The following is a 13,971-nucleotide window of genomic DNA, read 5'->3' as shown; positions in this document are numbered from 1 at the left end:
CCGACTGTAAGAAGAGTTTCTATTCTTGTAGTTGAGGAGGCATTGTGGCTTTTGTATTTAGTTCCGATGTAATTTCAGTGTTTCATCGTCAATGTGTATGTCCAAGGAATACATTGAACATGCAGTGGTGTATCGGAAACTAATACTGGTCTCACAGGGAATGCTCAAAGCACCGACAGTAAGAAGAGTCTCTATTCTTGTACTTAAGGCGGCATTCTTCCTTTTGTATTTAATTCCGATGTAATTTTAGTGTTTCATCGTCAATGTGTATATCCAAAGAATACATTGTATCTGCTGTGGTGTATCGGATACTAAAACTGGTCTCACAGGGAATGGACAAAGCACAGACTGTAGGAAGAGTCTCTATTATTGTACTTAAGGCGGCATTGTGCCTTTTGTATTTAATTCTAATGCGATTTCTGTGTTTCATCGTCAAAGCAATGGTCCAAGGATCACATTGAACCCGCAGTGGTGTATCGGACACTAATACTGGTCTCACAGGGAATGCTCAAAGTACCGACTGTGAGAAGTGTCTGTATTCTTGTACATAAGGCGGCATTGTGCCTTTTGTATTTATTCCGATGCGATATCTGTGTTTCATCGTCAATGTGAAGGTCCAAGGAATACATTGGACCTGTAGTGGTGTATCGGAAACTAATACTGGTCTCACAGGGAATGCTCAAAGCACCGACTGTAAGAAGAGTCTCTATTCTTGTACATAAGGCGGCATTGTGCCTTTTGTATTTATTTCCGATGCAATTTCTGTGTATTATCGTCAATGTGAAGGTCCAAGGAATACATTGATCCTGCAGTGGTGTATCGGAAACTAATACTTGTCTCACAGGGAATGCTCAAAGCAACGACTGTAAGAAGAGTCTCTATTCTTGTACTTAAGGCGGCACTGGGCCTTTTGTATTTAATTCCGATGCGATTTCTGTCTTTCATCGACAATGTGAAGGTCCAAGGAATACATTGAACCTGCAGTGGTGCATCGGAAACAAATACTGGTCTCACAGGGAATGCTCAAAGCACCGACTGTAAGAAGAGTGTCTATTCTTGTACTTAAGGCGGCATTGTGCCTTTGTATTTAATTCCGATGCCATTTCTGTGTTTCATCGTCGATGTGAAAGTCCAAGGAATACACTGAACCTGCAGTGGTGTATCGAAAACTAATACTGGTCTCAAAGGGAATGCTCAAAGCGCCGACTGTAGGAAGAGTGTCTATTCTTGTACTTAAGGCGGCATTGTGCTCTTTGTATTTAATTCCGATGCCATGTCTGTGTTTCATCGTCGATGTGTATGTCCTAGGAATACATTGAACCTGAAGTGGTGTACCGGATAGTAATACTGATCTACATCTACATCTACATCTATACTCCGCGAGCCACCTTACGGTGTGTGGCGGAGGGTACTTATTGTACCACTATCTGATCCCCCCTTCCCTGTTCCATTCACGAATTGTGCGTGGGAAGAACGACTGCTTGTAAGTCTCCGTATTTGCTCTAATTTCTCGGATCTTTTCGTTGTGATCATTACGCGAGATATATGTGGGCGGTAGTAATATGTTGCCCATCTCTTCCCGGAATGTGCTCTCTCGTAATTTCGATAATAAACCTCTCCGCATTGCGTAACGCCTTTCTTGAAGTGTCCGCCACTGGAGCTTGTTCAGCATCTCCGTAACGCTCTCGCGCTGACTAAATGTCCCCATGACGAATCGCGCTGCTTTTCGCTGGATCATGTCTATCTCTTCTATTAATCCAACCTGGTAAGGGTCCCATACTGATGAGCAATACTCAAGAATCGGACGAACAAGCGTTTTGTAAGCTACTTCTTTCGTCGATGAGTCACATTTTCTTAGAATTCTTCCTATGAATCTCAACCTGGCGCCTGCTTTTCCCACTATTTGTTTTATGTGATCATTCCACTTCAGATCGCTCCGGATAGTAACTCCTAAGTATTTTACGGTCGTTACCGCTTCCAATGATTTACCACCTATGGCATAGTCGTACTGGAATGGATTTCTGCCCCTATGTATGCGCATTATATTACATTTATCTACGTTTAGGGAAAGCTGCCAGCTGTCGCACCATGCATTAATCCTCTGCAGGTCCTCCTGGAGTACGTACGAGTCTTCTGATGTTGCTACTTGCTTGTAGACAACCGTGTCATCTGCAAATAGCCTCACGGAGCTACCGATGTTGTCAACTAAGTCATTTATGTATATTGTAAACAATAAAGGTCCTATCACGCTTCCCTGCGGTACTCCCGAAATTACCTCTACATCTGCAGATTTTGAACCGTTAAGAATGACATGTTGTGTTCTTTCTTCTAGGAAAACCTGAATCCAATCACAAACCTGGTCCGATATTCCGTAAGCTCGTATTTTTTTCACTAAACGTAAGTGCGGAACCGTATCAAATGCCTTCCTGAAGTCCAGGAATACGGCATCAATCTGCTCGCCAGTGTCTACGGCACTGTGAATTTCTTGGGCAAATAGGGCGAGCTGAGTTTCACATGATCTCTGTTTGCGGAATCCATGTTGGTTATGATGAAGGAGATTTGTATTATCTAAGAACGTCATAATACGAGAACACAAAACATGTTCCATTATTCTACAACAGATTGACGTAAGCGAAATAGGCCTATAATTATTCGCATCTGATTTACGACCCTTCTCACAGGGAATGCTCAAAGCACCGAATGCAAAAAGAGTCTCTATTCTTGTACTTAAGGTGACATTGTGCCTTTTGTATTTAATTCTGATGCGATTTCTGTGTGTAATCGTCAATGTGATGGTCCAAGTAATACATTGAACCTGTAGTGGCGTATCAAAAACTAACACTGGTCGCACAGGAAAGGATCAAAGCAAAGACTCTAAGAAGTCTCACTCTGCTTGTATTTAAGGCGTCATTGTGCCCTTTGTTTTTAATTCCGTTGTAATTTCAGTGTTTCATCGTCAGTGTGTATTTCCAAGGAATACATTGATCCTGCAGTGGTGTATCGGAAACTAATACTGGTCTCACAGGGAATGCTCAAAGCACCGACAGTAAGAAGAGTCTCTATTCTTGTACCTAAGGCGGCATTGTTCCGTTTGTATTTAATTCCGATGTAATTTCAGTGTTTCATCGTCAATGTGTATGTCCAAGGAATACATTGAATCTGCAGTGGTGTATCGGATACTAATACTGGTCTCACAGGGAATGCTGAAAGCACAGACTGTAAGAAGGGTCTCTATTCTTGTACTTAAGGCGGCATTGTGCCTTTTGTGTTTAATTCCAATGCGATTTCTGTGTTTCATCGTCAATGTGAAGTTCCAAGGAATACATTGAACCTGCAGTGGTGTATCGGAAACTAATACTGGTCTCACAGGAAATGCTCAAAGAACCGACAGTAGGAAGAGTCTCTATTCTAGTACTTAAGGCGGCATTGTTCCTTTTGTATTTAATTCCGATGTAATTTCAGTGTTTCATCCTCAATGTGTATGTCCAAGGAATACATTGAATCTGCAGTGGTGTATCGGATACTAATACTGGTCTCACAGGGAATGCTGAAAGCACAGACTGCAAGAAGAGTCTCTATTCTTGTACGTAAGGTGGCATTGTGCCTTTTCTGTTTAATTCCAATGCGATTTCTGTGTTTCATCGTCAATGTGAAATTCCAAGGAATACATTGAACCTGCAGTGGTGTATCGGAAACTAATACTGGTCTCACAGAGAATGCTCAAATCACCGACTGTAAGTAGAGTCTGTATTCTTGTACTTAAGGCGGCATTGTTCCTTTTGTATTTAATTCCGATGCGATTTCTGTGCTTCATTGTCAATGTGAAGGTCCAAGGAATACATTGAACCGGCAGTGGTGTATCGGAAACTAATACTGGTCTCACAGGGAATGCTCAAAGCAACGACTGTAAGAAGAGTCTCTATTCTTGTACTTAAGGCGGCATTGTGCCTTTTGTATTTAATTCCGATGCGATTTCTGAGTATAATCGTCAATGTGAAGTTCCAAAGACTACATTGAACTTGCACTGGTGTATCGGATCCTAATACTGGTCTCACAGAGAATGCTCAAAGCACCGTCTGTAAGAAGAGTCTCTTTTCTTGAACTTAAGGCGGCATTGTGCCTTTGGTATTTAATTCCGATGCGATTTATGTGTTTCTTCGTCAATGTGAAGGTCCAAGGAATGCATTGAACCTGCAGTGGTATATCGGAAACAAATACTGGTCTCACAGGAAAGGATCAAAGCACAGACTCTAAGAAGTCTCACTCTGCTTGTAATTAAGGCGTCATTGTGCCCTTTGTATTTAGTTCCGATGTAATTTCAGTTTTTCATCGTCAATGTGTATGTCCAAGGAATACATTGAACCTGCAGTATTGTATCGGAAAATAATACTGGTCTCACAGGGAATGCTCAAAACACCGACAGTAAGAAGAGTCTCTATTCTTGTACTTAAGGCGATATTGTTCCTTTAGTATTTAATTGCGATGTAATTTCAGTGTTTCATCGTCAATGTGTATGTCCAAGGAATACATTGAATCTGCAGTGGTGTATCGGATACTAATACTGGTCTCACACGGTATGCTCAAAGCACAGACTGTAAAAAGAGTCTCTATTCTTGTACTTAAGGCGGCATTGTGCCTTTTGTATTTAATTCCAATGCGATTTCTGTGTTTCATCGTCAATGTGAAAGTCCAAGGAATACATTGAACATGCAGTGGTGTATCGGATACTAATACAGGTCTCACAGGGAATGCTCAAAGCACCGACAGTAAGTGGAGTCTCTATTCTTGTACTTAAGGCGGCATTGTTCCTTTTGTATTTAATTCCGATGTAATTGCAGTGTTTCATCGTCAATGTGTATGATCAATGAATATATTGAATCTGCAGTGGTGTATCGGATACTAATACTGGTCTCACAGGGAACGCTCAAAGCACAGACTGTAAGAATAGTCTCTATTCTTGTACTTAAAGCGGCATTGTGCCTTTTGTATTTAATTCCGTTGCATTTCCTGTGTTTCATCGTCAATTAGAAGGTCCAAGGATACATTGAACCTGCAGTGGCGTATCGGAAACTAATACGGGTCGCACAGGTAAGGATCAAAACACAGACTTTAAGAAGTCTCACTCTTCTTGCACTTATGGCGGCATTGTGCCTTTTGTTTTTAATTCCGATGTAATTTCAGTGTTTCATCGTCAATGTGAAGGTCCAAGGAATACATTGAATCTGCAGTGGTGTATCGGATACTAATACTGGTCTCACACGGAATGCTCAAAGCACCGACTGTAAGAAGAGTCTCTAATCTTGTACTGAAGGCGGCATTGTGCCTTTTGTGTGTATTTCCGAAGCGATTTCTGTGTTTCATCGTCAATGTGAAAGTCCAAGGAATACATTGAACTTGCAGTGGTGTATCGTAAACTAATACTGGTCTCACAGGGAATGCTGAAAGCACTGACTGTAAGAAGAGTGTCTATTCCTGTACTTAATGCGGCATTGTGCCTTTTGTATTTAATTTCGTGGCGATTTCTGTGTTTCATCGTCAATGTGAATGTCTGAGGAATACATTGAACCTGCAGTGGTGTATCGGAAATTAATACCTGTGTCTCAGGGAATGCTCAAAGCTCAGACTGTAAGAAGAGTCTCTATTGTTGTACTTAGGACGGCATTGTGCCTCTTGCATTTAATTCCGATGCGATTTCTGTGTTTCATCGTCAATGTGAAGGTCCAAGGGATACATTGGACCTGCAGTGGTGTATCGGAAACTAATACTGGTCTCACAGGGAATGCTCAAAACACCGACAGTAAGAAGAGTCTCTATTCTTGTACTTAAGGCGGCATTGTGCCTTTTGTATTTAATTCCAATGCGATTTCTGTGTTTCATCGTTAATGTGTAAGTCCAAGGAACACATTGAACATGCAGTGGTGTATCGGAAACTAATACTGGTCTCACAGGGAATGCTAAAACACCGTCTGTAAGAAGAGTGTCTATTCTTGTACTTAAGGCGGCATTGTGCCTTTTGTATTTAATTCCGTTGCCATTTCTGTGTTTCATCGACAATGTGAAGGTCCAAGGAATGCACTGAACCTGCAGTGGTGTATCGGAAACTAATACTGGTCTCACAGGGAATACTCAAAGCACCGACTGTAAGAAGAGTCTCTATTCTTGTACTTAGGGCGGCATTCTTCTTTTTGTATTTAATTCCGATGTGTTTTCTGTGTTTAATCATCAATGTGAAGCTCCAAGGAATACATTGAACCTGCAGTGGTGTATCGGAAACTAATACTGGTCTCACAGGGAATGCTCAAAGCACCGACTGAAAGAAGAGTCTCTGTTCTTGTACTTAAGGCGGCATTGTGCCTTTTGTATTTAATTCCGATGCGATTTCTGTGTTTCATCGTCAATTTGAAGGTCCAAGGAATACATTTAACCTGCAGTGGCGTATCGAAAACTAATACGGGTCGCACAGGAAAGGATCAAATCACAGACTCTAAGAAGTCTCACTGTTCTTGCACTTATGGCGGCATTGTGTCTTTTGTATTTTATTCCGATGTAATTTCAGTGTTTCATCGTCAATGTGTATGTCCAAGGAATACATTGAACCTGCAGTGGTGTATCAGAAACTAATACTGGTCTCTCAGGGAATGCTCAAAGCACCGACTGTAAGAAGAGTCTCTATTCTTGTACTTAAGGCGGCATTGTGGCTATGGTATATAATTACGATGCAATTTCTGTGTGTCATCGTCAATGTGAAGGTCCAAGGAATACATTGAACCTCCAGTGGTGTATCGGAAACTAATACTGGTCTCACAGGGAATGCTCAAAGCACCGACTGTAAGAAGAGTCTCTATTCTTGTACTGAAGGCGGCATTGTGCCGTTTGTGTTTAATTCCGATGCGATTTCTGTGTGTCATCGTCAATGTGAAAGTCCAAAGAATACATTGAACTTGCAGTGGTGTATCGGAAAGTAATACTGGTCTCACAGGGAATGCTCAAAGCACTGACTGTAATAAGAGTGTCTATTCCTGTACTTAAGGCGGAATTGTGCTCTTTGTATTTAATTCCGATGCCATTTCTGTGTTTCATCGTCGATGTGTATGTCCAAGGAATACATTGAACCTGCAGTGGCGTATCGAAAACTAATACGGGTCGCACATGAAAGGATCAAAACACAGACTCTAAGAAGTCTCACTGTTCTTGCACTTATGGCGGCATTGTGCCTTTTGTATTTAATTCCGATGTAATTTCAGTGTTTCGTCGTCAATGTGTATGCCCAAGGAATACATTGAACCTGCAGTGGTGTATCGGAAATTAATACTGGTCTCACAAGGAGTGCTCAAAGCACCGACTGTAAGAAGAGTGTCTATTCTTGTACTTAAGGCGGCATTGTGCATTTTGTATTTAATTCCGATGCCATTTCTGTGTTTCATCGTCGATATGAAAGTCCAAGGAATACACTGAACCTGCAGTGGTGTATCGGAAACTAATACTGGTCTCACAGGGAATGCTCAAAGCACCGACTTTAAGAAGAGTCTCCATTCTTGAACTTAAGGCGGCATTGTGCCTTTGGTATTTAATTCCGATGCGATTTATGTGTTTCCTCGTCAATGTGAAGGTCCAAGGAAAACATTGGACCTGCAGTGGCGTTTCGGAAACTAATACGGGTCGCACAGGTAAGGATCAAAACACAGACTTTAAGAAGTCTCACTCTTCTTGCACTTATGGCGGCATTGTGCCTTTTGTATTTTATTCCGATGTAATTTCAGTGTTTCATCGTCAATGTGTATGTCCAAGGAATACATTGAACCTGCAATGGTGTAACGGAAACTAATACTGGTCTCACAGAGAATTCTCAAAGCACCGACTGTAAGTAGAGTCTGTATTCTTGTACTTAAGGTGGCATTGTGCCTTTTGTATTTAATTCCGATGCGATTTCTGTGTTTCATCGTCAATGTGAAGGTCCAAGGAATACATTGAACCTGCAGTTGTGTATTGGAAACTATTACTGGTCTAACAGGGAATGCTCAAACAACGTCTGTAAGAAGAGTGTCTATTCTTGTACTTATGGCGGCATTGTGCCTTTTGTATTTAATTCCGTTGCCATTTCTGTGTTTCATCGTCAATGTGAAGGTCCAAGGAATGCACTGAACCAGCAGTGGTGTATCGGGAACTAATACTGGTCTCACAGGGAATACTCAAAGCTCCGACTGTAAGAAGAGTCTCTATTATTGTACTTAAGCCGGCATTGTTCTTTTTGTATTTAATTCCGCTGTGATTTCTGTGTTTAATCGTCAAAGTGAAGGTCCAAAGAATACATTGAACCTGCAGTGGTGTATCGGAAACTAATACTGGTCTCACAAGGAATTCTCATAGCACCGACTGAAAGTAAAGTCTCTGTTCTTGTACTTAAGGCGGCATTGTGCCTTTGGTATTTATTTGCGATGCGATTTCTGTGTTTCATCGTCAATTTGAAGGTCCAAGGAATTCATTTAACCTGCAGTGGCGTATCGAAAACTAATACGGGTCGCACAGGAAAGGATCAAAACACAGACTCTAAGAAGTCTCACTGTTCTTGCACTTATGGCGGCATTCTGCCTTTTGTATTTAATTCCGATGTAATTTCAGTGTTTCATCGTCAATGTGTATGTCCAAGGAATACATTGAACCTGCAGTGGTGTATCGGAAACTAATACTGGTCTCACAGGGAATGCTCAAAGCACCGACTGTAAGAAGAGTCTCTATTCTTGTACTTAAGGCGGCATTGTGGCTTTTGTATATAATTACGATGCAATTTCTGTGTGTCATCGTCAATGTGAAGGTCCAAGAAATACATTGAACCTCCAGTGGTGTATTGGAAACTAATACTGTTCTCACAGGGAATGCTTAAAGCACCGACTGTAAGAAGAGTCTCTATTCTTGTACTTATGGCGGCATTGTGCCTTTTGTATTTAATTCCGATGCGATTTCTGTGTTTCATCGTCAATGTGAAACTCCAAGGAATACATTGAACTTGCAGTGGTGTATCGGAAACTAACACAGGTCTCACATTGAATGCTCAAAGCACTGACTGTAAGAAGAGTGTCTATTCGTGTACTTAATGCGGCATTGTGCCTTTTGTATTTAATTCCGATGCCATTTCTGTGTTTCATCGTCAATGTGAAGGTCCAAGGAATACACTGAACCTGCAGTGGTGTATCGGAAACTAATACTGGTCTCACAGTGAATGCTCAAAGAACCGACTGTAAGAAGAGTCTCTATTCTTGTACTTAAGGCGGCATTGTTCTTTTTGTATTTAATTCCGATGTGATTTCTGTTATAAATCGTCAATGTGAAGGTTAAAGGAATACATTGAACCTGCAGTGGTGTATCGGAAACTAATACTGGACCCTAGGGAAATGCTCAAAACACCGACAGTAAGAAGTGTCTCTATTCTTGTACTTCAGGCGGCATTGTGGCTTTTGTATTTAATTCCGATGCAATTTCTGTGTTTCATCGTCAATGTGAAGGTCCAAGGAATACATTGATCCTGCTGTGGTGTATCGGAAACTGATACTGGTCTTACAGGGAATCCTCAAAGCACCGACTGTTAGAAGATTCTCTATTCTTGTACTTAAGGCATCATTGTGCCTTTTATATTTAATTCCGATGTAATTTCAGTGTTTCATCGTCAATATGTATGTCCAAGGAATACATTGAACCTGCAGTGGTGTATCGTATACCAATATTGGTCTCACAGGGAATGCTCAAAGCACAGACTGTAAGAAGAGTCTCTATTCTTGTACTTAAGGCGGCATTGTGCCCTTTGTATTTAATTCCGATGTAATTTCAGTCTTTCATCGTCAATGTGTATGTCCACGGAATACATTGAACCTGCAGTATTGTATCGGAAAATAATACTGGTCTCACAGGGAATGCTCAAAACACCGACAGTTAGAAGAGTCTCTATTCTTGTACTTAAGGCGATATATTTCCTTTTGTATTTAATACCGATGTAATTTCAGTGTTTCATCGTCAATGTGTATGTCCAAGGAATACATTGAACCTGGTGTTGTGTATCGGATACTAATATTGGTCACACAGGGAATGCTCAAAGCACCGACTATAAGAAGAATCTCTATTCTTGTACGTAAGGCAGCATTGTGCCTTTTGTATTTAATTACGATGCGATTTCTGTGTTTCATCGTCAATGTGAAGGTCCAAGGAATACATGGAACCTGCAGTGGCGTATCGGAAACTAATACGGGTCGCACAGGAAAGGACCAAATCACAGACTTTAAGAAGTCTCACTCTTCTTGCACTTATGGCGGCATTGTGCCTTTTGTATTTAATTCCGATGTAATTTCAGTGTTTCATCGTCAATGTGTATGTCCAAGGAATACATTGAATCTGCAGTGGTGAATCGGATACTAATACAGGTCTCATAGGGAATGCTCAAAGCACAGAGTGTAAGAAGAGTCTCTATTGTTGTACTTAAGGCGGCATTGAGCCTTTTGTAATTAATTCCAATGCGATTTCTGTGTTTCATCGTCAATGTGAAAGTCCAAGGAATACATTGAAAATGCAGTGGTGTATCGGAAACTAATACTGGTCTCACACGGAATGCTCAAAGCACCGACAGTAAGAGGAGTCTCTATTCTTGTACTTAAGGTGGCATTGTTCCTTTTGTATTTAATTCCGATGTAATTGCAGTGTTTCATCGTCAATGTGTATGTCCAAGGAATACATTGAATCTGCAGCGGTGTATCGGAAACTAATACTGGTCTCACAGGGAATGCTCAAAGCACCGACTGTAAGTAGAGTCTGTATTCTTGTACTTAAGGCGGCATTGTGCCTTTTGTATTTAATTCCGATGCGATTTCAGTGTTTCATCGTCAATGTGAAGGTCCAAGGAATACATTGAACCTGCAGTGGTGTATCGGAAACTAATACTAGACTCACAGGGAATGCTCAAACACCGTCTGTAAGAAGAGTGTCTATTCTTGTACTTAAGGAGGCATTGTGCCTTTTGGAATTAATTCCGTTGTCATTTCTGTGTTTCATCGTCAATGTGAAAGTCCAAGGAATGCACTGATCCTGCAGCGGTGTATCGGAAACTAATACTGGTCTCACAGGGAATGCTCAAAGCACCGACTGAAAGAAGAGTCTCTGTTCTTGTACTTAAGGCGGCATTTTGCCTTTTGTATTTAATTCCGATGTAGTTTCAGTGTTTCATCGTCAATGTGTATGTCCGAGGAATACATTGAACCTGCAGTGGTGTATCGGAAACTAATACTGGTCTCACAGGGAATACTCGAAACACCGACTGTGAGAAGGGACTATATTCATGTACTTAGGACGGCATTGTGCATTTTGTATTTAATTCCGATGCGATTTCTGTGTTTTATCGTCAATGTGAAGGTCCAAGGAATGCATTGAACCTGCAGTGGCGTATCGGAAACTAATATGGGTCGCACAGGGAATGCTCAAAGCACTGATTGTAGGAAGAGTGTCTATACCTCTACTTAATGCGTCATTGTGCCTTTTGTATTTAATTCCGATGCCATTTCTGTGTTTCATCGTCAATGTGAAGGTCCAAGGAATACACTGAACCTGCAGTGGTGTATCGGAAACTAATACTGGTCTCACAGGGAATGCTCAAAGCACCGACTGTAAGAAGAGTCTCTATTCTTGTACTTGAGGCGGCATTGTGGCTTTTGTATTTAATTCCGATGCAATTTCTGTGTTTCATCGTCAATGTGAAGGTCGAAGGAATACATTGAACCTGCTGTGGTGTATCGGAAACTAATACTGGTCTTACTGGGAATGCTCAAAGCACCGACTGTTAGAAGAGTCTCTATTCTTATATTTAAGGCATCATTGTGCCTTTTGTATTTAATTCCGATGTAATTTCAGTGTTTCATCGTCAATGTGAATGTCCAAGGAATACATTGAACCTCCAGTGGTGTATCGGAAACTAATACTGGTCTCACAGGGAATGCTCAAAGCACCAAATGTAAGAAGAGTATCAATTCTTGTACTTAAGGCGGCATTGTGCCTTTTGTATTTAATTCCGATGCGATTTCTGTGTTTGATCGTCAGTGTGAAGGTCCAAGGAATACATTGAACCTGCAGTGGCGTATCGGACCTAATACGGGTCGCACAGGAAAGGATCAAATCACAGACTCTAAGAAATCTCACTCTTCTTGCACTTATGGCGGCATTGTGCCTTTTGTATTTAATTCGGATGTAATTTTAGTGTTTCATAGTCAATGTGTATGTCCAAGGAATACATTGAACGTGCAGTGGTGTATCGGAAACTAATACTGGTCTCACAGGGAATACTCGAAACACCGACTGTGAGAAGAGACTATATTCTTGTACTTAGGGCGGCATTGTGCCTTTTGTATTTAATTCCGATGCGATTTCTGTGTTTTATCGTCAATGTGAAGGTCCAAGGAATGCATTGAACCTGCAGTGGCGTATCGGAAAGTAATATGGGTCGCACAGGAGAGGATCAAATCACAGACTCTAAGAAGTCTCACTCTTCTAACACTTATGTGGGCATTGTGCCTTTTGTATTTAATTCCGACGTAATATCAGTGTTTCATCGTCAATGTGAATGTCCAAGGAATACATTGAACCTCCAGTGGTGTATCGGAAACTAATACTGGTCTCACAGGGAAAGCTCGAAGCACCGACTGTAAGAAGAGTCTCTATTCTTGTACTTAAGGCGACATTGTGGCTTTTGTATTTAATTCCGATGCAATTTCTGTGTTTCAATGTCAATGTGAAGGTCCAAGGAATACATTGAACCTGCTGTGGTGTATCGGAAACTAATACTGGTCTTACAGGGAATGCTCAAAGCACCGACTGTTAGAAGAGTCTCTATTCTTGTACTTAAGGCATCATTGTGCCTTTTGTATTTAATTCCGATGTATTTTCAGTGTTTCACCGTCAATGTGAATGTCCAAGGAATACATTGAACCTCCAGTGGTGTATCGGAAACTAATACTGGTCTCACAGGGAATGCTCAAAGCACCGACTGTAAGAAGAGTGTCTATTCTTGTGCTTAAGGGGGCATTGTGCCACTTGTATTCAATTCCGATGCCAATTTTGTGATTCATCGTCGATGTGAAAGTCCAAGGAATACACTGAACCTGCAGTGGCGTATCGGAAACTAATACTGGTCTCACAGGGATTGCTCAAAGCACCGACTGTAAGAAGAGTCTCTATTCTTGCACTTAAGGCGGTATTGTGCCTTTTGTACGTAACTCCGATGCGATTTCTGTGTTTCATCGTCTATTTGAAGGTCCAAGGAATACATTGATGCTGCAGTGGCGTATCGAAAACTAATACGGGTCGCACAGGAAAGGATCAAAGCACAGACTCTAAGAAGTCTCACTCTTCTTGCACTTATGGCGGCATTTTGCCTTTTGTATTTAATTCCGATGTAGTTTCAGTGTTTCATCGTCAATGTGTATGTCCGAGGAATACATTGAACCTGCAGTGGTGTATCGGAAACTAATACTGGTCTCACAGGGAATACTCGAAACACCGACTGTGAGAAGTTACTATATTCATGTACTTAGGGCGGCATTGTGCATTTTGTATTTAATTCCGATGCGATTTCTGTGTTTTATCGTCAATGTGAAGGTCCAAGGAATGCATTGAACCTGCAGTGGCGTATCGGAAACTAATATGGGTCGCACAGGGAATGCTCAAAGCACTGACTGTAGGAAGAGTGTCTATTCCTGTACTTAATGCGTCATTGTGCCTTTTGTATTTAATTCCGATGCCATTTCTGTGTTTCATCGTCAATGTGAAGGTCCAAGGAATACACTGAACCTGCAGTGGTGTATCGGAAACTAATACTGGTCTCACAGGGAATGCTCAAAGCACCGACTGTAAGAAGAGTCTCTATTCTTGTACTTGAGGCGGCATTGTGGCTTTTGTATTAAATTCCGATGCAATTTCTGTGTTTCATCGTCAATGTGAAGG

The sequence above is a fragment of the Schistocerca americana genome, chromosome 6, assembly GCF_021461395.2.
Source record: "Schistocerca americana isolate TAMUIC-IGC-003095 chromosome 6, iqSchAmer2.1, whole genome shotgun sequence".
In the NCBI taxonomy this organism is placed as follows: domain Eukaryota; kingdom Metazoa; phylum Arthropoda; class Insecta; order Orthoptera; family Acrididae; genus Schistocerca; species Schistocerca americana.
Note: the sequence above shows the minus strand (reverse complement) of the source record.